Source organism: Solanum verrucosum, unplaced genomic scaffold, assembly GCF_900185275.1.
Source record: "Solanum verrucosum unplaced genomic scaffold, falcon-dt-bn FXZP01000079.1, whole genome shotgun sequence".
NCBI lineage: Eukaryota > Viridiplantae > Streptophyta > Magnoliopsida > Solanales > Solanaceae > Solanum > Solanum verrucosum.
Genome location: NW_026020368.1, coordinates 1,625,693 through 1,650,949, shown reverse-complemented (window position 1 = coordinate 1,650,949; position 25,257 = coordinate 1,625,693). Strand labels below are relative to the sequence as shown.

At 37.9% G+C, this 25,257-nt stretch overlaps 1 protein-coding gene and 2 pseudogenes across 1 annotated transcript in view; 1 reads left to right on the top strand and 2 right to left on the bottom strand.

Moving 5' to 3' along the window:
• Positions 1-25,257, bottom strand: part of LOC125838099 (floral homeotic protein PMADS 2) — a 383,162-nt gene that overhangs the window by 110,270 nt on the left and 247,635 nt on the right. The window lies entirely within an intron of this gene.
• Positions 429-14,638, top strand: LOC125838056 (sesquiterpene synthase 9-like; annotated as a pseudogene).
• LOC125838087 (uncharacterized) lies at positions 22,153-23,744 on the bottom strand (annotated as a pseudogene).

Genomic DNA, 25,257 nt, shown 5'->3' with positions numbered 1-25,257 from the left:
TTCAGTTTTGCTAGATCTAGCTGGGGCATGTCCCATCATTTCTAGTAAGTAGAGGCTTTATTTCAGACATATAGTTTCAGCTTTAGCGTTATAGTTTGACTTTTCATTTGTATTCAGACTCTCAGTTTTCTTATATTAAGATTTACTTTATGGGTATTCCCCATCATTTCAGATTAACATATGGTTTAGCTTCCGTACAATATTTTTTACTTCAGTTTATCTTTAGTATGCTTATGATATGTCAGTAGGGTTAGCTTGGGGTCACTCGTGATCCTAGGTCCTGCGTCCGCATCCAGGGGTTGCCTCGGGGTGTGACAAATTCAATGGACTACGGTATATTATAAATAGGCCATCCTATTAGCATAACTTAAACCCACAAATTAAGCTTGAAAAAAAAGGCAAGAGAAAAGAAAACCTTTGAACAAGCAATGGCCGCTTCTTCTCCTATTAAGTGTCGCCACTTGGTAAATTATCACCCAACTGTTTGGGGATATCATTTCCTTTCTTATACTCCTGTCAGTCACACATATTTCTTTAATCCTTTTTTTTCTATGTTAATTGTTGTCTAAATATTACAAGGAGACGTTTAAGACGTAACATAATTTTTGATTAATTAATTAATTAACACATATTTCTTTAATACATTTTTTCTGTGTTAATTGTTGTCTAAATATTACAATGAGACGTTTAAGACCTAACATAATATTTGATTAATTAATTAATTAACATATGATGAGTATTTTTCAGATGCAGGAAATTACTAACCAAGAAAAGTTGAAGTTGATGAGTACAAAGAGACAATTAGGAAAATGTTGGTGGAAGCTCCAGAGGGTAGTGAACAAAAACTTGTGTTGATAGACGCGATGCAACGATTGGGAATGGCATAGCATTTCGATAATGAAATTAAAACATCCATTCAAAACATTTTTGATGTGTCCTAACAGAACGATGATAACCTTCACGTTGTTTCTCTTCATTTTCGACTTGTGAAGCAACAAGGCTATTACATGTCTTTTCGTAATTGCACTCCATCCTTCATTGTTTCTCTCAATTGAGTCATGCAACTTTTAATTCTTATAACTAACAACGAACATGATGTTTAACCAGATGTCTTCCAGCAATTCACCGAACAAGATGGAAAATTCAAGGAAACGCTTACTAATGAAGTCAAAGGATTATTAAGTTTGTATGAAGCATCACATTTGAGAGTGCGCGATGAGGAGATTCTTGAAGAAGCTCTTACCTTTACCACTACTCATCTCAAGTCTATTGTCTCCAACTTGAGCAATAACTCTCTTAACGTTGAAATAACTGAAGCCTTAAGTCAGCCTATTCGCATGACATTACCAAGGATGGGAGCAAGGAAATACATATCCATTTACGAAAATAATGATGCACACAACAATTTGCTTTTGAAATTTGCTAAATTGGATTTTAACATGCTGCAAAAGTTCCACCAAAGAGAGCTTAGTGAGCTTACAAGGTTGAACATTATTTGATTTATATATCTTTTTTAATTAGATGAGTAATGGTAATTTGGAATTAATAAAAATGTAATGCATGCAACAAAATCGTTGTTCTTGTGATGTATGTAGGGGTGTGCAAAAACCGATTTAACCAATAAACCGAACTGAAAAAAACACTATTGGTTTATTGATATTGGGTTATTGGGCTAACGGTTTTTAAACGGTTTTGCAAATTTTTTTATTGGGTTATTGGTTCGGTTTTCGGTTTTATAATTTTTGTTAATGGTTAAACCGATAACCCAATAAGACTATACTAAATTTACTAGTCTTATTGTTAATGGTTAAACGATTGTTACTTTCACATTTTTTGTTAATGGTTAAACGATTGTTACTTTCACACTTTTTCCTTTGAATGTGTCTAGTGTCTAAACTTGCAAGAAAAATGATTGTTACTTTTATGATTATTACTTTCATGCCAAATGCTGGAAAAATCATATGGTTTATTTGAAAATTTTCTTATCGTGTATATAATATATATGAGTATTTTCTTATTGGTTAAACCGAAAACCGAACCGTTAAGTACCATAAATTGATTAACCAAAAACCGATAAGAAATATGTTATTGGTTTGGTTATCGGTTTGAAGTATTTACAAACCGAAAACCAATAAACTGAACCAATAACACCTAAAACCGAATCGAACCGACCGATGCGCACCCCTAGATGTATGTACGTGGTGGAAAGATTTGGATTTTGCACATAAATATCCACATGCAAGAGAAAGATTGGTTGAGTGTTACTTTTGGATATTAGGATTGTATTTTGAGCCAAAGTATAGTAGTGCTAGAAAAATGATGACAAAAGTACTCAAGATGACCTCCATTTATTGACGACACTTTTGATGCTTATGCAACCTTTGACGAACTTGTGACTTTCAATGATGCAATCCAGAGGTAAAACAACAAAATTTCACTAGTAAAGTAATCTTTTTGACAATCCCTCACTAATGAATTTGAGAAAGTAAATACGTTTTCCTGTTGTTATTATGAAATATATATATATATATATATATAGACAAGGGGTAAGAGTTAATTAGCTTGAGATTTTGATGATATATTAGATGGGATGCTAATGCAACCGATTCCATATATGAGTCCTGCTTATCAAGCTCTTCTAGACATTTATAGTGAAATGGAACAAGTGTTGTCCAAAGACGGTAAATTGGTCTGTGCATACTACGCAAATTATGAGGTAATATTATTGTTTACCTAGCCCACAAAATTATATCAATTAACTAAATTTTGATAATTCAACTGGATGATTGTGACATCTTGCAAGTAGGGGACTAGGAAGAAGCTTAAAAACATGGAAATAGTCTTTTTGGAAAGAATTAAAAATCTGGAAAATTTGGCTAAGTATGGAAAATAATGAATTTTTGTCCAACTTTGAACAGTTATAACTCCTAGCTCAGGATGATCTAGGTGTAGTTCCAGTTATGTTTGCAAAGTTCGTGGATTGGTCTTTCCAACACCATCAAGTTTGCTCGTTTCTGAGTTCGTATAAGCGAGTTATGCCCTTTGAAAGTTGGGCAGTTAGCAGGGAATCCGTCCGGAAATTGTAAGGGTATTTTGGTCTTTTCCCTAGCCTTGTCTTTGGATATATATTAAGGTGTAAGACTGGTTTTTGATCAGTTTTTCCCTTTTTAAAAAGAGTAAGAGTTTGGGTTCTTGAGAGAAAAGGAGAGAAAGGAGAAGAAGAAGCAAACTTCGTAAAGATCGTCGTGGTTTTCTTCGGGGATGATCCCTATTATGGTATGTGAGTTTATAGTGTTGGGTTGGTTCTTTCCCCCACACGCCAAGATCGTTTAATTTCGAGAAAAGATTGATTATGTTTGATTGAAGTTGTTGGTTGGAATTGTTGAAGTTGTAGTTGTGTTGTGTTGTAGTTCTTGTTGGTTTGGTGTATGTTTCCGGTGGTGTTTTTGAGTTAAATCTAGTGTATGTTAAAGGTTTTGATGATTCTAAGTGTTTGGGGGATAAAGCTTTGAAATTTAGAAGGTTTAGAGTTGGGGAAAAGGAGGAGAAAAGTTGAGTTTTCGGGGAAAAGGGCTGGGGCGTCGCGCCAGCCAGCGCCCCCCAAGAGGGACTCTGAGGTCCAGCCCTTGGGGCGCCGCCCCTACCAGAGCCCCAACCAGACCCCACTGAAGTTTGAGGTCTGGCGCTCCGCGCCTCTCAGAGCGTCAAGTCTTCCCATTCCTTCCCCACTTTTTCATACATGTTCCTAGGTATTGTACCTATGTTCCCTAGTTGTTTCCAACACCCCAAGGTATGTTTAAACGCCAAGAACTCGTCCATAACACGTGATCAAACACCTTGAATTCATGTTTCCAATTCAAGGAGAGTTAGTTTCCAAGTCCAGTGAAGTTAAGAGTTGAGTTTAGAAGTTAAAGAAGTGAGTCAAGGTGAGTCTTTAAAGTTGTTCAAGAGTCTTTATTGAATGTTTTAACTTCATTTTAAGGCTCAAGTTTCAAGTCTAGTAAAGAGTAAGAGTCAAGAGTTTAAAGTTGACTTCATTTCTCAAATGTTATTAGGGAACTATGTATTCCCAAAGAAGTTTCTAAATGTTTTTACATTTGAGTAAGAAAGGAACTATGATTCCAAAAGAGCCTTTGGGCAAGTTTTCAAGAAAAAGGAACATCGATTCCAAGTGAACATTCGGGCAAAGTATTTGAGTAATTATCTCAAATAAAGAAAGATGTGTTTAAAACACTTATGAGCTAAGTATTTTTGGGAGTAGTCTTGAGCACCGAATTGGGGACATGTGTTCATATTAACTCAACTCTCCATAAGAACCATGCGCCAACGTGGGAGTTAACGGGTCATACTTTATAAATGAATCCGTAAGATTAAGCTAGTGGATCCACTTGGTAAAGTTAGCTTCCTATATCACGGTAAGGTATAGGATGGTCCTTGGGCAACGTGAGGTAAAACGTTGTATCACCACTAGGGCTCATAGTGGTGATTGTCGGTTAAAGAATCTCCCACTAAAGTTATATTACTTTTATATAAGTAAAGTTTATTTGTTATTGTTTTATCTTTAACAAGCTAAGTTGTTTACACTATTTTACAAGCTTTACATATTGCATGTGTCTTATTACTTTATATATTGAGTTCAGTTATTCATGAGTTGAACAGAGCCAAGGTAAGAGTTCCTTTGTACTCCTTTCAAGCTTGAGTTGTGGATTAGCTTTCCAGCTCGCATACTCGTACATTCAATGTACTGATGCCAGTTGGCCTGCATCTTATGATGATGCAGATACAGGTACCCAGGGCTAGCATCCGGTTTGCCGTTGATCCAGTTGAGTACTTCAGAGTCAGTGGTGAGCCTCTTTGCATTCTGGAGGACTCAATTATTTTGTTCTCTTAGTTTTGTTTTATTAGGATGTTGTGGGGTCTGTCCCAACATCCATCTCAGTATTATAGAGGCTTCATAGACAGTCAGTCAGTTGGTTTTGAGTCTCTCATCTATGTATATATGTAAATATTCTATTTTGGGACTCAAGTTGCCTTTTTGGCCAGATTTGTATCAGTTAGGTTGTTTTATAACCTTGGATTGCATTGAGTTGTTGTCGAGTTAAGTTTCCGCTGAGTTAAGAAAGCCATACTAAGGGTTCGCTTGGGGGCCAACAATGGTCTTCGAGTGCCGGCCACGTCTAGGGTGTAGGCTCGGGGCGTGAAAAACTTGGTATCAGAGCAAGTTCCAGAGTACTAGGGAGTCTATGAAGCCATGTCTGTAGGGTCCTAGTTATCGGTGTAAAGCGCGCCACATCTATAATTGGGAAGCTGAAACATTTAGGAAGATTGCTCACTTCTTTCACACTCATCTCGTGCGTTAGAGTATATCTCTAAAAAGTTTCTGTCTAATCCGTGCTTACGCATGTTTCAGATAGTCATGCCTCCACGAAGAGTTGGTAGAGGGCATCTTCCTAGACGTTATGTGGATAAGCAAGAGTTACCCTATGCCCCAGGAGCGTAACCGCAAGGGGAAGTTTCTAATGCCGAGTTCAGAGAGGCAATTAGAATTCTGAGTCAAGCTGTAACTAATCAGATTGGTCAGCAAAGGGGATTTCGACAGGAAGGAGCTGACACTTCTAGGATTCGTGAGTTCTTAGGGATGAATCCTCCGAATTTCATGGGTTCGAGTACTACTGAGGATCCAGAGAACTTCATTGAGGAGTTGAGGAAGATTTTTGATGTGATGCATGTGGTAGATACTGAGCAGGTTAAACTAGCTGCGTATCAATTGAAATATGTTACTAAAACTTGGTTTGACCAATGGAAAGGGGGCAGAGTTGAGAATGCACCACTTGCGAGTTAGTCCTGTTTTAAGGAAGCTTTCTTGGGGCATTTCTTTCCTCAAGAATTGAAAGAGGCCAAGGTACGTGAGTTCCTCACACTTAAGCAGGAGTCTTTGAGTGTTAATGAGTACAATCTGAAGTTCACACAACTCTCCCGTTATGCTCCGGAGATGGTTGCGGACATGAGGAGTAGAATAAGTTTGTTTGTTGCTGGACTGTCTTGATTGTTGAGTAAAAAAGGTAGGGCTGCAATGCTTATCGTGGACATGGACATATCAAGGTTGATGGTCTATGTCCAGCAAGTTGAGGAAGAAAAGCTGAGGGACAAAGAAGAGTTCAGAAATAAGAGAGCTAAGACCGGTAATTAGGGGTGTTCACAGGTTGGTTTGGATCGGTTATTGGTCAAAACCAAAACCAAACCAACTTAATCGGTTTTAAAATTATCAAAACCAAACCAAATATAATATACATTTATCGGTTTGGTGATTATCGGTTTCAGTTTGGTTTGGTTCGGTTATTCGGTTATTAACCATACACAAAAATAAAAGAAACAATTCATTTAAAATGTGAAAAAAGTGACAACAATCCATTCAAAACAAAAAATAGTTAGAATGACTTAAATTACTGAACTTTCGATCACTAAATTTACTATCAATAAAGCTTTAAAATTCACTATATTGGCCTAGAAGGAAGAGACAATAACATTTTCAGTCCCACAAAGAATTGTCATAGACACTCATATATACATGAAATTAATAAGATAAATGTTTCATCTTGGGCATTTTTCCTTTCAATAAGTAAATTATAAAGAAATTTTAATGAAAATATGTATAAGATCTTTAAAATTGTTTATAAAAACAATATATTAAGTATGTATATTAATAAAATATATGTATATAATTCATCGGTTTGGTTTGGTTATTTCTTCGGTTTTTTACGAATAAAACCATAACCAAACCAAATACTATCAGTTTTCAAAAATCCAAAACCAAACCCAAATAAAATCGGTTTTATTTTATCGGTTTGGTTTGGTTTTTCGGTTTGGATCGGTTTTTATCCAAACCGTGAACACCCCTACCGGTAATGAGTCCGGGCAGCAGAAAGGTAATGCGAACCATTCGTCCTTTCAACAAAGGCAAAGGAGACCTGTTCCATCATTTGCTAGTGCACCTGTACCCAGAAATAAAAGTGAGTTCACTGGACAGAGTTCGCAGAATTTCAGAGCTAGACCTGCACAGTCTCAGAACAGTGTGGCACAAGGAAGTAACCAGGTTCTTGCATGTGCTAGGTGTGGTAGAGTCCATCTAGGGAAGTGTCGTCAAGGCCAGACAGATTGCTTTAAGTGTGGACAAGAGGGTCACTTCATGAAGGAGTGCCCAAAGAACAAACAAGGTAGTGGAAATCTTGGCAGTAGGGCCCAATCTTCTTCAGTTGTCCCACCAGACAGGATGGCACCTAGAGGAGCTACTTCTAGTACCGGTGGAGGAGCGAATCGCCTCTATGCTATCACCAGTCACCACGAGCAAGAGAACTCTCCGATTGTGGTCACTGGTATGATCAAAGTCTTTGCTTTTGATGTGTATGCTTTGTTAGACCCAGGAGCAAGTTTATCTTTTGTAACTCCTTATGTTGCAAATAAGTTTGATGTTCTTCCTGAAAGACTTTGTGAACCCTTTTGTGTTTCTACACCTGTTGGGGAGTCTATTCTAGCAGAAAGTGTTTATCGTGATTGTCCTGTTTCCATCAATCACAAGAGCACCATGGCTGATTTGGTTGAATTAGACATGGTAGATTTCGATGTCATTCTGGGTATGGATTGGCTTCATGCTTGTTATGCATCGATAGATTGTAGAACTCGAGCAGTCAAGTTTCAGTTTCCGAGTGAGCCAGTCATAGAGTGGAGTAGCAGTTCAGCAGTGCCTAAGGGTCGTTTTATTTCGTACCTTAAGGCGAGAAAGTTAGTCTCAAAGGGTTGTATCTATCACTTAGTCCGAGTTATTGACTCTAGTGTTGAGATACCTAATTTGCAATCAGTTCCTATAGTAGGAGAGTTTCCAGAAGTGTTTCCTGATGATCTACCCGGAATTCCCCGTAAGAGAGAGATAGAGTTCGGCATAGATCTTATTTCAGATACTCGTCCTATTTCTATTCCGCCATATAGAATGGCACCAACAGTGTTGAAAGAGTTGAAGGAGCAGTTGAAAGATCTCTTAGAAAATGGTTTCATTCGACCGAATGTCTGGGGTGCTCCGGTCTTGTTTGTGAGAAAGAAAGATGGTTCCCTTAGGATGTGTATAGATTACCGCCAGTTGAACAAGGTTATCATCCAGAATAAGTATCCTCTTTCAAGGATTGATGATCTTTTCGATCAGATTCAGGGTGCCACTTGTTTTTCGAAGATTGACCATAGGTCAGGCTATCACCAATTAAGAGTAAGGGAATGTGATATTCCAAAGACAACATTCAGGACCAGATATGGTCATTTTGAGTTTTTAGTTATGTCCTTTGGATTGACCAATGCACCGACAGCTTTCATGGACCTTATGAATAGAGTCTTCAAACTCTATTTAGATGTGTTTGTTATCATTTTCATTGATGACATACTAATCTATTCAAGGAGTGAAGAAGATCATGCTAGTCATCTCAGACTAGTCCTTCAGACTTTGAAAGATAAGGAGTTGTATGCCAAGTTCTCTAAATGTGAGTTTTGGCTTAAGTCTGTGGCGTTCCTAGGCCACATTGTGTCCGGTGAAGGAATTAAAGTTGATACTTGGAAAATTAAAGCAATGCAGAATTGGCCTAGACCCACATCTCCAACTGAAATTAGGAGTTTCTTGGGTTTAGCTGGCTATTATAGAAGGTTAGTTGAAGGGTTCTCGTCTATTGCGTCTCCTTTGACAAAGTTGACTCAGAAGACAGTGAAGTTTCAATGGTCTGAAGCTTGTGAGAAAAGCTTTTAGGAATTGAAAAAGAGGTTGATTACATCTCCAATTTTGATGTTACCAGAAGGTACTCAAGGTTTTGTGGTCTATTGTGATGCATCTATAGTTGGTTTGGGTTGTGTCTTGATGCAGAATGGCAAAGTTATAGCTTATGCCTCTAGACAGTTGAAAGTTCATGAGGAGAACTACCCAACCCATGACTTAGAGTTGGTTGCTGTAGTGTTCTCTTTGAAGATATGGCGTCATTACTTGTATGGTGTGCATGTTGACATATTCATTGATCATAAAAGCCTTCAATATGTGCTTACTCAGAAAGAGCTTAATCTCAGACAGATGAGGTGGTTAGAATTACTTAAGGACTATGACCTGAGTATTCTTTATCACCCAGGTAAAGCTAATGTTGTTTCTGATTCTTTAAGCAGGTTGTCTATGGGTATCACCGCCCATATTAAAGAAGAGAAGAGAGAGTTAGCAAAAGATGTGCACAGACTGGCACGCCTGGGAGTCAGCCTTATAGACTCCGCTGAAGGGGGAATAGAAGTGACGAGCAGGGCCGAGTCATCACTAGTGTCAAAAGTGAAAGAGAAATAAGACCAAGATCCCATTTTTCTTGAGTTGAAGGAAAATGTTCAAAAGCAAAGAGTACTAGCTTTTGAACAAGGGGGAGATGATGTTTTGAGATTTCAAGGTAGATTGTGTGTACCTATGGTAAATGGACTCCAATAGAGGATTATGGAGGAAGCTCATAGCTCCAGTTATTCCATTCATCCAGGTTCCACGAAGATGTATAGTGACTTGAGAGAAGTTTATTGGTGGGATGGCATGAAGAAGGGCATTGCAGAGTTTGTTGATAAGTGTCCAAATTGCCAACAAGTGAAAGTTGAACACCAAAGGCCTGTTGGTTTAGCTCATAGGATAGAACTTCCAGAATGGAAGTGGGAGAAGATCAATATGGATTTCATCATAGGGTTGCCAAGGTCTCGCAGACAACATGATTCTATTTGGGTAATTGTCGACAGAATGACAAAATCAGCCCATTTTCTACTGGTAAAGACTACCAATTCAGTAGAAGACTATGCCAAGTTGTATATTCAAAAGGTGGTGAGACTTCATGGAGTCCCAATCTCCATTATTTCATATAGAGATGCACAGTTCTGGAAATCTTTTCAGAGAGGCTTGGGTTCCAAGGTGAACTTTAGTACTGCCTTTCATCCTCAGACTGATGGGCAAGCAGAGCGTATTATTTAGACTTTAGAAGATATGTTGAGAGCTTGTGTGATCGATTTCAAAGGTAATTGGGATGATCACCTACCTCTCATTGAATTTGCCTATAACAACAATTATCACTCCAGCATCCAAATGGCTCCATACGAAGCTCTTTATGGGAGACGATGTAGATCTCCTATTAGATGGTTTGAAGTTGGTGAAGCAGGGTTGATAGGACCAGAATTAGTTCACCAAGCTATGGAGAAGGTGAAAGTGATTCAAGAGAGATTGAAAACGGCACAGAGTCGCCAAAAATCCTACACTGATGTTAAGAGAAGGGCGTTAGAGTTTGAAATAGATGATTGGGTATATCTGAAAGTTTCACCCATGAAAGGGGTTATGAGGTTTGGTAAGAAGGGGAAACTTAGTCCCCGGTATATTGGACCTTACCGGATAGACAAGAGAATTGGCAATGTTGCATATGAGTTGGAATTGCCGCAGGAACTAGCAGCGGTTCATCCAGTATTTCATATCTCCATGTTGAAAAAGTGCATAGGTGATCCTTCAATGATCCTGCCGACTGAAGGCATTAGGATCAAGGATAGCTTATCTTATGAGGAGATTCCTGTTCTGATTCTAGATCGTCAAGTTCGTAGGTTGAGAACGAAAGATGTAGCCTTAGTTAAGGTCCTTTGGAGGAACCAATTTGTTGAGGAAGCCACTTGGGAAGCCGAAGAGGACATGAAGAAGAGATACCCATATCTCTTTGAATCCAGAGGAAATGCAGACCAAGGTACTGTTATTCTTGCATGATTGCTTGTTGGGTGTTTGAGTTTGACGTTACACCCTTAGCCTAGTAAGAGTAACCTCATTCGAGGACGAATGTTCCCAAGGGGGAGATATTGTGACATCTTGCATGTTGGGGACTACGAAGAAGCTTAAAAACTTGGAAATAGTCTTTTTGGAAAGAATTAAAAATCTGGAAAATTTGGCTAAGTATGGAAAATAATGAATTTTTGGCCAACTTTGAACAGTTATAACTCCTAGATCAGAATGATCTAGGTGTGGTTCCAGTTATGGTTGCAAAGTTCGTGGATTGGTCATTCCAACGCCATCAAGTTTGCTCATTTCTGAGTTCGTATAAGCGACTTATGCCCTTTGAAAGTTGGGCAGTTGGCAGGGAATCCGTCCGGAAATTGTAAGGGTATTTTGGTTTTTTCCCTAGCCTTGTCTTTGGATATATATTAAGGTGTAAGACTGATTTTTGATCAGTTTTTCCCTTTTTAAAAAGAGTAAGAGTCAAGGTTCTTGAGAGAAAAGGAGAGAAAGTTGAAGAAGAAGCAAACTTCGTAAAGATCGTCGTGGTTTTCTTCGGGGATGATCCCTATTATGGTATGTGAGTTTATAGTGTTGGGTTGGTTCTTTCCCCCACACGCCAAGCTCGTTTAATTTCGAGAAAAGATTGATTATGTTTGATTGAAGTTGTTGGTTGGAATTGTTGAAGTTGTAGTTGTGTTGTGTTATAGTTCTTGTTGGTTTGGTGTATGTTTCCGGTGGTGTTTTTGAGTTAAATCTAGTGTATGTTAAAGGTTTTGATGATTCTAAGTGTTTGGGGATAAAGCTTTGAAGTTTAGAAGGTTTAGAGTTGGGGAAAAGGAGGAGAAAAGTTGAGTTTTCGGGGAAAAGGGCTGGGGCGTCGCGCCAGCTAACGCGCCCCAAGAGGGACTCTGAGGTCCAGCCTTTGGGGCGCCGCCCCTACCAGAGCCCCAACCAGACCCCTCTGAAGTTTGAGGTCTGGCGCTCCGCGCCTCTCAGAGCGTCCAGTCTTCCCATTCCTTCCCCATTTTTTCATACATGTTCCTAGGTATTGTACCTATGTTCCCTAGTTGTTTCCAACACCCCAAGGTATGTTTAAACGCCAAGAACTCGTCCATAACACGTGATCAAACACCTTGAATTCATGATTCCAATTCAAGGAGAGTTAGTTTTCAAGTCCAGTGAAGTTAAGAGTTGAGTTTAGAAGTTAAAGAAGTGAGTCAAGGTGAGTCTTTAAAGTTGTTCAAGAGTGTTTATTGAATGTTTTAACTTCATTTTAAGGCTCAAGTTTCAAGTCAAGTAAAGAGTAAGAGTCAAGAGTTTAAAGTTGAGTTCATTTCTCAAATGTTATTAGGGAACTATGTATTCCCAAAGAAGTTTCTAAATGTTTTTACATTTGAGTAAGAAAGGAACTATGATTCCAAAAGAGCCTTTGGACAAGTTTTCAAGAAAAAGGAACATTGATTTCAAGTGAGCCTTCGGGCACGGTATTTGAGTAATTATCTCAAATAAAAAAAGATATGTTTAAAACACTTATGAGCTAAGTATTTTTGGGAGTAGTCTTGAGCACCGAATTGGGGACATGAGTTCATCTTAACTCAACTCTCCATAAGAACCATGCGCCAACATGGGAGTTAACGGGTCATACTTTTTAGATATATCCGTAAGATTAAGCTAGTGGATCCACTTAGTAAAATTAGCTTCCTATATCACGACAAGGTATAGGATGGTCCTTGGGCAACGTGAGGTAAAACGTTGTATCACCACTAGGGCTCATAGTGGTGATTGTCGGTTAAAGAATCTCCCACTAAAGTTATATTACTTTTATATAAGTAAAGTTGAGTTGTTATTGTTTTATCTTTAACAAGCTAAGTTGTTTACACTATTTTACAAGCTTTATATATTGCATGTGTCTTATTGTTTTATATATTGAGTTCAGTTATTCATGAATTGAACAGAGCCAAGGTAAGAGTTCCTTTGTACTCTTTTCAAGCTTGAGTTGTGGATTAGCTTTCCAGCTCGCATATTCGTACATTCAATGTACTGATGCCAGTTAGCCTGCATCTTCTGATAATGCAGATACAGGTACCCAGGGCCAGCATTCGGTTCGCCGTTGATCCAGTTGAGTACTGCAGAGTTAGTGGTGAGCCTCTTTGCATTCTGGAGGACTGGATTATTTTGTTCTCTTAGTTTTGTTTTATTAGGATGTTGTGGGGATTGTCCCAACATCCATCTCAGTATAGTGGAGGCTTCATAGACAGTCAGTCAGTTGGTTTTGAGTCTCTCATCTATGTATATATGTAAATATTCTATTTTGGGACTCGAGTTGCCTTTTTGGCCAGATTTGTATCAGTTAGGTTGTTTTATAACCTTGCATTTCATTGAGTTGCTGTCGAGTTAAGTTTCCGCTGAGTTAAGAAAGCCAGGCCAAGGGTTCGCTTGGGGGCTAGCAATGGTCTTCGAGTGCCGGCCACGTCCAGGGTGTAGGCTCGGGGCGTGACATTGACTATCTACATTTTCACCTTATCTTATTAATTATTGAGAATATAATTTCGATTCCCATGTTATAATACCCTCCTTATTTGCTATGAAAACGTTACCACTAATTCCAAATGGAAAAAAGATACTAGCTAGTAGTAATTGTCTAGCTTAAATAACTTGTTATTGTTTTTAGATGAAAAAGTTGGTGAGAGCTTATTTTAAGGAAGCCCAATGGTTAAATGATGCTAACTATATTCCAAAATATGAGGAGCACATGGAGAATTCACTTGTAAGCGCTGCCTATATGATGGCATCAACAACTTCCTTGATCGGTATGGAGGAATTTATATCCAAAGACACTTTTGAATGGTTGATGAATGAGCCTTTGATAGTTCGAGCTTCCTTATTGATTAGCAGAGCAATGGACGATATTGTTGGACATGACGTAAGTACAACAAGAAGTTTATGGGTAATGATCATTGAGATCTGAAACATTAATTAAGATTCAAACTTTCATCAAATACAAAAAAATGAGGCATAATAGTGACTTGACTTATCAAAAACAATAGTACTTCTTATGTTTCACTTTGTGTGAGGGCCAAACTAACTACTCTCCGGTGTGAATTTTATTACTATACAATCTTTTAGTTTTTCTTTTTAGATAAAATTTATATTTTAAAAAAATACTAGAAGTCACAGCAATTCTATAGTTCAAAATATTACAAAAGTTTCTATATTTTATAACAAAAATCTAAAGAGAAAGAAAGAAAAGAAATAGTCCTAGTTGCTTGAAGAACATGTGATGTTGAATAGTATGGATTTGCTTCAAATATATCTGCATATGATACAGAAGGAACACATATAATGTATGTATTCGATTTAATTACTTCAAATTCTTTAAAGTTAGCTAAGAAGCCTACAATATAATACCTGAGTTAATGTTTAAAATGTATTAATTATATACACGGGAGATATTGAAATCTATTTATTTCATGTAGGATGAACAAGAAAGAGGACATGTAGCTTCAATTATTGAATGTTATATGAAAGAGTATGGAGCTTCAAAGCAAGAGACTTACATTAAATTTCAGAAAGAGGTCACCAATGCATGGAAGGATATAAATAAAGAATTATTCCGTCCAACTGAAGTACCAATGTTTGTCCTTGAATGAGTTCTAAATTCCGCACATGTGATAGACACATTATATAAAGAGGAAGATGGATAAACCAACGTCAAAGGCTAACTTAAAAACATGATTAACTCGATACTGACTGAATCTGACAAAATATAAATATAATGATGAAATTGCACCTTCATCATTCAAATATTCAGAGCAAAATAAGGCATATACAATAAATTCAAGACCTTTAATATGCTATTCATAATATATTTGCTGTTAATTGATGGGGAGTGTTTGAAATAAACAATAGTTGTTTTTAATTTACTAAGCAAAAGTGTGGTTGGTTTGTCTTTTTTCTGTCATGTTCATCTTTAAAACATATACGACACTTGAGTTTTATTAAATCCTGTTTTTATTTCATTTCCAGCTTGTTTGGATGATTATTAACTATCATCACTTTAAAATGCATCGTAATCCTATTTGTGTTTGTATTGTACTGTTGTTATAATAAAGTTTTAATAAATTGTATCTTTGTTACGGTTATTTAACTTTTTTATTATTTAGTTGGATTAATGTATTGTACCATTTAATAATTATTTAATTTACTAAAACTCCCATCGTTGTTGTAAATATTAGATTCTGTAATAGGATACAATCAAACTAAACAACAATTACAAAAAAAGTTAACTTGACGCACTGATTATGACTCGTCAACATTTTAAGTTATTAATTCATACCACTCCTAATTAAATTAATCATAAAACTAAATTCGATCACTAACAATAATATTTTTGAAGAATGAAAAAGTCTCACAGTGATGGTAATGAGATGTGTTATCTCCTTATAAGGCTTGGACAATCCTATTCTTTTGGGCTCGCTTTAGGGGTGTCACTTAAGCCCAAAGCCTAATTTTACATGATTATATAAGAAGGACCTATCTCAGCCAATATTGAATTTCCAAATTACATTATCCATGCTTCAGGTGTTCAATGTTTTTATAATTAAATTGTTTCCAATGATCATTGATATGAAAAAGTTACATCTTGGAGTTTGGGATACCAATCTTAATACATTATCATATGGTAAAGGTAAAGTTAGATAAACTAAAATTTATTAACATAAAAAAAATGGAGGGAGTCTAAGCTAGCTATGTAATGACTCGGAAGGTCCCTTTTGAAATTTTTCATAAAATTATCATTTTACCCCTCCCAATATTGACCTCTAGTCTTTTTTGATTGATTTTAAAATTCGTTTCGAGTTTTGAGTGAAAACTTATTAATTATGAAAATTATGGAAGTTTGAAAGGGTAAAGTTTGTTAAAAAGTGGTTTTCGGTGTCTTTTGGAGATTTAAGTCTTAGAATGAAAATTCATCGATTCCGTCAACTCTAGAATGTGGAAATTAGTCTAGGAGAGTTGCCAGTTTCCAATTCAGAGTATTTTCATGGATTTGATGTCCTAAGTTGGAAATTATTAAAATTTTAGCCTTTGGGTTGACTTTGGTCAACATTAAAGATTCAGATGCTCGGTCAGATTTCCGACAGTTCCATTGGATTCAGAGAATGAATTTAAGTCTAGCAGAGGTCTTGGTTGAAATTTAGAGGTCCCGAGCTTACGTTATGGTCGTTTCTTGACTTTTACGGGTTTCGGGTCAAGTAGACCTAGGATTCGTATTTTGATGGTTCCATTGAGTCTGAAACATAAAGTTTAGTGTCGTTGCATATTTGGTTTGTGTGAAGGGGATTCCAAAAGAATCCTGAGGGTCATTTCGAAAATATTTTATGCCTTGTCTGATTGTTGGTTTGTTGTTTCTAGTGTAGTGTTAATTATTTTTCGCAATCTCGTGGATGACTTTCACGATCGTGAAGCTTTAGGGTTCTGGTCATCGCGATCGAGTGGAGTTTTGAGTGATCGCGATGGTCAAACTTAATGAGTTGACCCATTTAACTCCACGCGATCACGGAACTTTGGTCATCACGATGAGAATTTTATACCCAGGCGGAATATTTTTTAAAATCGGGGTTTCAACTTTATTTCATCATTTTTTTAGTTTTGGAAGCTTTGGTGTGGCGATTAGAACAAGGTTTTTGAGAAGAAACAGTTAGGTAATGATTTCTAACCTTAAATCTTCATTTACCTTTTATTAATGAATTTAAGTGTTCAAATTAGCATTTTTGGAATGATAATTTGGAATTTCTTCAAGAACCCAAAAACTTGATAAAATGATGATTTTGAGTGAAATTCTTATCAGTTTTTAAAATGGTTTTCGCCAATAGTTTCCAAGTGACTAGGATACTGTATTCTGTAATGATTTTCGGATTCAAACCTCATTTTCATAATTGGGTTTTTGAGTTGATTTGACCCATATTTCAAAGTATATGATATGGGTGTTGTTATTTCCGTAATCTTATGGTGATTACTTGTTGGATTAGATTGTGTGGCCTTGGACATTGTTCGAAAAGGAAAATCTCAAGTCTCAAATTGAGTTTTGATTGAATTAAGGCAAGTGTTATGGTCACTACATGTAGCACCTTGAGTTCTGAAAAGAACTAAAGAGAATTCATTCAAGTTATTCCTAAGATTCTTTAAGTTTTGGGTCAACTTCAACCGACCGTAACTTTCAGTATATGATGAGTTGGGTGGCCCATAAGATATCAAATGAAAGGTCTTTGGATTATCTTTCCAATGCCAACTAGTTTGCTAAGTTTCGAGTTCCGATGAGTGCGATATGCCCTTTTGAAGTCAGGCAACCCAGTTAAGAAAAGTTACCCGAAAATATGAGGGGTATTTTGGTCTTTTCCTTACCCAATCAGATTTAATTCATTTTTAGTAAGGTTTTAGGAGTGTAAACTGATTTGATTCAGTTTTAAAATCCTAATATACACTTTGGGTTTTAGAAGATAGTTCCAGAGGAGAAAAGAGCAAAAGGTTCAAAGCGTTCATCGAGTTTTTCTTGTGAATCGAAGGTTATTTCGCCAAGGGTTTAATCCCTAAGAGGTATGTAAGTTCTCATAGTGTTGGGTTCATTCACCCACACGCCAATCATGTTATTTTCAGCGAAATTTCGTTTTTGAAGTTGAAGAGTTTGAGTTCTTGATTAGTTTCTTGAAGTATTGTTTCCGTTCTTGAATTAAAATGGGTTTGATGATTTCTTGAGATAATCATTGGATTTTAAGAGTTGTTTTTGAGTAGATTCTTGTGTACTTTGGTTGGGTATTCGAATCTAATTGATTGGGGAAGAAACTATTTGATTCTAGGTGAGTTAGGGTCCGAAAATGTGAAAGAAAAGTCGTCTTGGTTTTCTGGGCTGGGGCTGGTGCGCCGCACCAGCAGTGTGCCAGAAACACTTGTTTGTAGGATGAGGGCTTGCCCCTACCCGTTCTCCATCGTTTAGTCCGTCTGAGTTCCTTCAAAGGGTACCTTTACTACCCCTTTGATTCTAAACTACTTCTAAACATCTAGAAATCATTCATAACATGAATCATAACCTTTAATTCATAATTCAAATTCAAGGTAGAGTTAAGAGTTAAGTCTTGAGAGTCCTTCAGAGTTGTTTGAGAAAGTCCCTTTGAGTCTTTTCGAGGAGTCTTCTACAATTACTTATAAATTGTTTCAAGACTTGAGCAAGTGAGTATGAGAATGAGGAAGTAAGTATAAGAATGAGAATATTCGTATACATGAGTTCCATATTGTTATGTAGACCCTTGAGTCGAGTCATTCATGCCCATAAATTCTGCATGAACTTCATAGATTTAGCATATTTTAGAGGAGTAGTATCTTTAAGTTATAAGTTCTTGAGCATTGAGTTCCTAATCCCTTTTAAGATTATATTCCTAATCATGGGACTATTAAATGTTACCCATGAAGTTCTTGAGTGGAGTTGTTCATGCCCATAAATCCGCATGAACTCTATGAGTTGAACATTCTTGAGATGAGTAGTATCATGAATACCTTGAGTTGAGTTGTTCATGCACATAATTCCGTATGAACCCTCTGAGTTGAGCATTCTTGAAATGTGTAGTATGTTTGAAGTTCCTAAGCTCTGGAGTTCTTGAGTTACGAGTATTGAGTCCTATGTATGGTTATTGAAAACCTTCAATTGAGTCATTCACGTCCATAATTCGGTATGAACCCTATCTTGAGAACTCTTTTACAAATTTTTCTAAACTTGTCTTAAAACTTGAGCAGTTGAGTTTGAAAAAGAGTAGAGTTGAGTTCATTTTCTTTAAAATGATACATGGGAACTAAGATGTGCCTCCCAATTATAGATGTGGTGCGCTTCACACCGATAACGAGGACTCTACAGACACGGCTTCATAGACTCCCTAGGACTCTTGAACTATGGGCTCTAATACCAAATTTGTCACGCCCCGAGCCTACACTCTGGACGTGGCCGGCACTCAGAGACTATAGCGCCCCGAGCCTACACCCTGGACATGGCTAGCACTCGAAGACCATTGTTGGCCCCCAAGCGAACCCTTGGCCTGGCTTTCTTAACTCAGCGGAATAACTCAATGCAATGCAAAGTTATGCAACAACCTAACTAATAAAGTCTGGCCAAAAAGGCAACTCCAGTCTCAAAATAGAATATTTACATATATACATAGATGAGAGACTCCAAACTAACTAACTGACTGTCTATGAAGCCTCTATATCACTGAGATGGATGTTGGGACAGACCCCGCAACATCCTAATAAAACACCAATAAGAGAACAACATAATCGAGTCCTCCGGAACACAAATATGCTCACCACTGACACTGGAGTGCTCAGCTGGATCAACAGCGTGCTGAATGCTGACCCTTGCTACCTGTGTCTGCATCGTCATAAGATGCAGGCCAACTAACATTAGTACATTGAATGTACGAGTATGCGAGCTGGAAAGCTAAACCACAACTTAAGCTTGAAAAGAGTACAAAGGAACTCTTACCTTGGCTCTGTTCAACTCATGAATAACTGAACTCAATATATAAAGCAATAAGACACATGCAATATATAAAGCTTGTAAAACATTGTAAACAACTTAGCTTGTTAAAGATAAAACAATAACAACTCAACTTTACTTATATAAAAGTAATATAACTTTAGTGGGAGATTCTTTAACCGACAATCACCAATATGAGCCTAGCGGTGATACAACGTTTTACCTCACGTTGCCCAAGGATCATCCTATACGTTGCCGTGATATAGGAAGCTAACTTTACCAAGTGGATCTACTAGCTTAACTTTACGTGATCATCTAAAAAGTGTGACCCGTTAACTCCCATGTTGGCTACATGGTTCTTATGGAGAGTTGAGTTAATATGAACTCGTGTCCCCAATTCGGTGCTCAAGACTACTCCCAAAAATACTTAGCTCATAAGTGTTTTAAAGACATCTTTCTTTATTTGAGATAATAACTCAAAACTTTGCCCGAAGGCTCACTTGGAATCGATGTTCCTTTTTCTTGAAAACTAGCCCAAAGGCTCTTTTGGAATCATAGTTCCTTTCTTACTCAAATGTAAAAACATTTAGAAACTTCTTTGGGAATACATAGTTGCCTACTACTTTTGAGAAATGAACTTAACTCTATACTCTTTACTCAACTTGAAACTCTTGACTCTTTACTCTTTACTTGGCTTGAAACTTGATCCTTAAAATGAAGTTAAAATGTTCAACATAGACTCTTGAAAAGCTTTAGAGACTTGCTTTGACTCCCTTCTTGAACTTGTAAACTCAACTCTTTCTCGTCTTCTTCTCCTCTTCTCTCAAAAGCCCTAACTCTCACTCTTTTAAAATGGAACAAAAATGATCAGAAAATCAGTCTAACACAACAATATAGCCAAAAGAATTGGTTAGGGAACAGACCAAAATACCCTTAAAATTTTCGGACGGATTTCCCTGCCAACTGCCCAACTTCCAAAGGGCATAACTCACTCATACGAACTCGGAATCGAGCAAAATCGACGGCGTTGGAAAGATCATTCCTAGGGATTTCCAAACTTAACTGTAACTATTCGTAACTCAACCTGAGCTAGGAGTTATGACTGCTCAAAGTCGGCCCAAAATCTCACTTTTTCCCACACTTAACCGAATTTCGAGAATTTTAATTCTTTCCAAAAATAATAAAATTCCAATTCTAAGCCTCTTCATAGCTATTTCAAATTGTCGGATGTTACAATATCTCCCCCTTAGCAACATTCGTCCTCGAATGAGATTACTCTTACTAGCTAAGGTGTAACATCAACTCAAACACCCAACAAGCAACCAAGCAAACAACAACAACAACATGCTCACTAAAACTTAAAGAACACCAAGAAGGAAATTAGTACCTTGATCTACATTTCCTCCGGATTCGAAGAGAAATGGATATCTCTTCTTCAACAATCTAGTTCCTCCAAAGGACCTTGACTGATGCTACATCTTTCGTTCTCAACCTACGAATTTGGCGATCTAAAATCTGAATAGGAACCTCCTCATGACTCCTTTCATGGTTGAAACTTTCAAACATACCCAATCATCTACTTCAAACTCTAACGCCCTTCTTCTAACATCAGTGTAGGATTTTTGACGACTCGGTGTCGTTTTCAACCTCTCTTGAATCACTTTCACCTCCTCCATAGTTTGATGAACTAACTCTGGATCTATCAACCCTACTTCACTAACTTCAAAGCATCCAAAAAGAGATCTATATCTCCACCCATAAAGAGCCTCATAACGAGCCATATGGATGCTAGAATGGTAACTATCGTTGTAAGCAACTCCATGCAAGATAGGTAATCATCTCAATTATCCTTGAAATAAATTCCACAATCCACCTTGATCCCTCGAAACACCATCTCCCCTTTGTTCAAAAGCTAATACTCTTATGAACATTTTGCCTGAAATTCCAGCAAGATAGGGTCTGGGTCTTTCTCACCTTCTACTTCTGACACTAATGATGACTCGGCCTCGCTTGCTACTTCTATTCCTCCTTCTGCGGAATCTAAAAGTCTGACTCCCAGGTGTGCCAGTCTATCCACATCTTTTGCTAACTCTCTCTTTCCATCTTCAATATGGGCGGTGCTACCCATAGACAACTTGCTTAAGGAATTAGCAACAACATATTCCTTACCAGGGTGATAAAGAAAACTCACGCCATAACCCTTGAGTAACTTTAACCACTCTCTCTTTGTCTGAGATTAATCTCATTCTGAGTGAACACGCCCACATGAATATCATACAACAATGACGCCATTTATTCAAAGCAAAAACTACAACAACCAACTCTAGCTCATCACATTACACCCCGATTCGCCTAAACTCGACTATTGATCTCGAATCCATTTTAGATTCAGATACTCAGTATGTACTCAAGAACCAAATATCATAACTGGACGGTAGTCAACTTCTCTTTCCATTCTTGAAATTCTTCCTCACAAGCTTCAGACCGTTGAAAATTTGTTGTTCTTCCGAGTCAACTTGGTCAATTAAAACCCTTATCTAACAGATCCCTTTAACTGCTCTTTTAACTCTTTCAACTCTGCTAGTGCCATTCTATAAGTCGAAAAAGAGATAGGACAAATATCTGAAATGATGTCTATGCCGAAATCTATTTCTCTCTCAGGAGGAATTTCGGGTAGATCATCAGGAGAAACTTCTGGAAACTCTCTTACTATAGGAACTGACTGAAAATAAGGTATCTCAACACTAGAGTCAATAACTCGGACTAAGTGATAGATACAACCCTTTGAGACTAACTTTCTCGCCTTAAGGTACGAAATAAAACGACCCTTAGGCACTGCTGAACTGCTACTCCACTCTATGACTGGCTCACTCGGAAACTGAAACTTGACTGCTCGAGTTCTACAATCTATCGATGCATAACAAGCATGAAGCCAATCCATACCCAGAATGACATCGAAATCTACCATGTCTAATTCAACCAAATCAGCCATGGTGCTCTTGTGATTGATGGAAACAGGACAATCACGATAAACACTTTCTGCTAGAATAGACTCCCCAACAGGTGTAGAAACACAAAAGGGTTCACAAAGTCTTTCAGGAAGAACATCAAACTTATTTGCAACATAAGGAGTTACAAAAGATAAACTTGCTCCTGGGTCTAACAAAGCATACACATCAAAAGCAAAGACTTTGATCATACCAGTGACCACAATCGGAGAGTTCTCTTGCTCGTGGTGACTGGTGATAGCATAGAGGCGATTCGCTCCTCCACCGGTACTAGAAGTAGCTCCTCTAGGTGCCATCCTGTCTGGTGGGACAACTGAAGAAGATTGGGCCCTACTGCCCAGCTCTCCACTACTTTGTTTGTTCTTTGGGCGCTCCTTCATGAAGTGACCCTCTTGTCCACACTTAAAGTAACCTGTCTAGCCTTGACGACACTTCCCTGGATGAACCCTACCCCACCTAGCACATGCAAGGGCCTTATTACCCCTTGGTACCATACTGCCTTGAGGATAGGCAAGTCTAGCCCTGAAACTATAGGAATTTCTATTGTACCCATCTTTGTTCTCAAGTGCAGGTGCACTAGCAGATGGTGGAGCAGGTCCCTTCTGTTTCTATGGGAGGGATGACTGATTAGAATCATTCTTTTGCTGCCTGAACTCGTCCCCTACTATCTTAGCCCTCTTATCCTTAAACTATTCTCTATCCTTCGGCTTATTCTCCTCAACTTGTTGTAAATGGACCATAAATCTTGCTAAGTCAATATCCCCTATTAGCATAACTGCCTTGCCTTCCTTGCTTGACTGACGAGACAACCCAGCAACATATAAAATCATCATGCTCCTCATGTCAGCAACCATCTTCGGAGCATAGCGGGAAAGTTGTGTGAACTTCAGACTGTACTCACGAACACTCATAGACTTCGGATTAAGGGTGAGAAACTATTTGATCTTTACCTCTCGCAACTCACGAGGAAAGAAACGCCCCATGAGAGCACTCTCAAACACAACCCAACTCACTACTGGCGCATCCTCAGCCCTATTATTTTTCCATTGGTCAAACCAGATTCTAGCAACACCCTTCAATTGGTATGCATCTAGTTCCACCCTCTCCGACTCAGTAACATGCATCACATCAAATACCCTTATTAGCTCCTCAATGAAGTTCTCCGGATTCTCAGTAACACTTGAACCTGTGAAGCCTGGTGGGTTCATCCTTAAGAATTCATGGATTCTTGAAGTATCAACCACTTCATGTCAATTGTCTCTCTGCCCAACATGATAGGTCGCAACTTGACTTAACATCCGGATAGCTTCACGACAATCAGCATATTTTATCTCTTCTGGGTTTGCACTTCTAGGGCATTTGATAACTCTTATTCCTCAACACTCTTCATAGCTGGATGAACTTTGACTGCTCTTCGTGGAAGCATGATCCTTTGAAACACGCGCAAACACGAAATAGAAAGAAACTTTTTATAGATAAATTCTAACGCACGAGATGAGTATGAAAGAAGTAAGAAATCTTCCTAAATGTTATAGCCTCCCAATTATAGATGTGGCGCGCTTCACACCGATAACGAGGACTCTACAGACACAGCTTCATAGACTCCCTAGGACTCTTGAACTCTGGGCTCTGATACCAAGTTTGTCACTCCACGAGCCTACACCCTGGACGTGGCCGGCACTCGAAGACCATTGCTGTCATGCCTCAATCCTACACCCTGGACATGGCTGGCACTCGAAGACCATTGCTGGCCCCCAAGCGAACCCTTGGCCTGGCTTTCTTAACTCAGCGGAATAACTCAATGCAATGCAATGTTATAAAACAACCTAACTGATAAAATCTGGCCAAAAAGGCAACTGCAGTCTCAAAATAGAATATTTACATATATACATAGATGAGAGACTCCAAACTGACTGACTGTCTATGAAGCCTCTATATCACTGAGATGGATGTTGGGACAGATCCCGCAACATCCTAATAAAACAGCACTAAGAGAACAACATAATCGAGTCCTCCGAAACACAAAGAGGCTCACCACTGACTCTGGAGTGCTCAGCTGGATCAACGGCGTGTTGAATGCTGACCCTAGGTACCTGTGTCTGCATCGTCATAAGATACAGGCCAACTAGCATCAGTACATTGAATGTACGAGTATGCGAGCTGGAAAGCTAAACCACAACTTAAGCTTGAAAAGTGTACAAAGGAACTCTTACCTTGGCTCTGTTCAACTCATGAATAACTGAACTCAATATATAAAGCAATAAGACACATGTAATATATAAAGCTTGTAAAATATTGTAAACAACTTAGCTTGTTAAAGATAAAACAATAACAACTCAACTTTACTTATATAAAAGTAATACAACTTTAGTGGGAGATTCTTTAACCGACAATCACCACTATGAGCCCTAGTGGTGATACAACGTTTTACCTCATGTTGCCCAAGGATCATCCTATACCTTGCCGTGATATAGGAAGCTAACTTTACCAAGTGGATCTACTAGCTTAACTTTACGTGATCATCTAAAAAGTATGACCCGTTAACTCCCATGTTGGCTACATGGTTCTTATGGAGAGTTGAGTTAATATGAACTCGTGTCCCCAATTCGGTGCTCAAGACTACTCCCAAAAATACTTAGCTCATAAGTGTTTTAAAGACATCTTTCTTTATTTGAGATAATAACTCAAAACTTTGCCCGAAGGCTCACTTGGAATCGATGTTCCTTTTTCTTGAAAACTAGCCCAAAGGCTCTTTTGGAATCATAGTTCCTTTCTTACTGAAATGTAAAAACATTTAAAAACTTCTTTGTGAATACATAGTTCCCTACTACTTTTTGAGAAATGAACTCAACTCTATACTCTTTACTCAACTTGAAAATCTTGACTCTTTACTCTTTACTTGGCTTGAAACTTGAGCCTTAAAATGAAGTTAAAATGTT